The 1,557-nt window shown below is 43.0% G+C and overlaps 1 non-coding gene across 1 annotated transcript; it reads left to right on the forward strand.

The window, feature by feature from the left end:
* The first annotated feature begins 731 nt into the window (after positions 1-731).
* On the forward strand, positions 732-887 carry LOC138898296 (5.8S ribosomal RNA). The gene has a single exon (XR_011410760.1). It is a non-coding gene; the product is annotated as a 5.8S ribosomal RNA (ribosomal RNA).
* Positions 888-1,557: the final 670 nt, after the last annotated feature.

Below are 1,557 nucleotides of genomic sequence, written 5' to 3' on the forward strand. Positions count from 1 at the left end.
ATTTGATCAATGAGAGTAAGATATCTTTTCCGGTGAATTTATTTTGCCATCAGTTTGAGTTTAGACTTATACTATTAGAGTTCAACATACATAAAACTATCACGTAGCAACTCGGTGAATTAAGCTCCCGCTTTGCGTCGGGATTCGGGAAAGGACCGGACAACTAGGGTCTATTTTATGCAGCCTTATTCTGCATTTTTACAAGAGGCTATTTTTACGTCTTGAACCCGTACCTCTTGGTAACATGACAACAACTTTACCAGTAATGCCAAAGTTCCCTTCATAAACTATCACACAGCCTTGGGCCAAATTGTTAAGATTCTATAAAATGTGAAATTGTGTAATTATTTTCCTTGATGTTGATATACGACTGTAAAAAGATAAATATTACTATTATTTTGAAAGACACTAAACTGTAATGGTTTAGTTAAATAGGATTCACTGTGCTAAAAGTTTGTGATTTTCATAAATTGGGGAAATGCCTAGAGAATAACCTGCAAGGCAGAACGACCCGCGAACTTGTTTAAAAACCGGGGAGCGGTGCGGCCGGGGCGCTTCGGCCTCCGTCCGCGCGGCTCTCTCCCTATCCCCGGCGCGCTCGCTCGCGTGCGTGACGGGTGATTAACGAACCCCGGCGCGGAAAGCGCCAAGGAATACTAAATTGAAAGCCTGCCTCTCGCGCCCCGTTCGCGGTGCGCGCGGGGGACTTGTGCTTCTTTTGAAACACAAACGACTCTCGGCAACGGATATCTCGGCTCTCGCATCGATGAAGAACGTAGCGAAATGCGATACTTGGTGTGAATTGCAGAATCCCGTGAACCATCGAGTCTTTGAACGCAAGTTGCGCTCGAAGCCATTAGGCCGAGGGCACGTCTGCCTGGGCGTCACGCATCGCGTTGCCCCCGCACGCCGCGCCCTGAAACATGGACGCGGTGGTGTCGCGGGGCGGATACTGGCCTCCCGTGCGCCCCGAGCTATAAACATGGATACGCCTCTGCCAACCGCAATCACCAACATTGATGGTAGACCTAGTGAATATTCGTGGCAACACTAATTTCTTTAAGAAAAAAAAGGAGTGACTATGGATATTTGACTCAAAAGAATCTTTAGAACTGATCGGTAATATTGTGTAGTTAAAAAATGCATGTAATAAGTGAGTGTAGAGAAATATAGAAGTGCTAAATGGATGCACAAAATAATGAAGTTACTACCTATAAATTAAATAACAAAGGGACCAAGTTGTTCAATCTTACTCTATTAGGCCTTAGATTAAAGTAAACGAACCATAAGAGTTTGTTACTTCCTAGAATGATAAGCAAACTAAATTTACAGAAATTTTAAAGTAGAAGAACGGCTCTGTTTGAGCCTTACTGCTGTAATGTTGATTGCGGAATAGGTTATACAGCGTTCTTACATGTTGGATTTTAAGCTTATGTAGCTTAAAGAGGGTGAATGAGAAATGGAGGGAAAATGAAATATTTGAGCTTCCCTCCTTGGTAAAGGGACATTGTCCCATATTGGAGGAAGAAAAGGCTTTTGATGGGTATATATATAATT

The sequence above is a fragment of the Nicotiana tomentosiformis genome, chromosome 8 (assembly GCF_000390325.3).
Source record: "Nicotiana tomentosiformis chromosome 8, ASM39032v3, whole genome shotgun sequence".
Classification (NCBI taxonomy): Eukaryota; Viridiplantae; Streptophyta; class Magnoliopsida; order Solanales; family Solanaceae; genus Nicotiana; species Nicotiana tomentosiformis.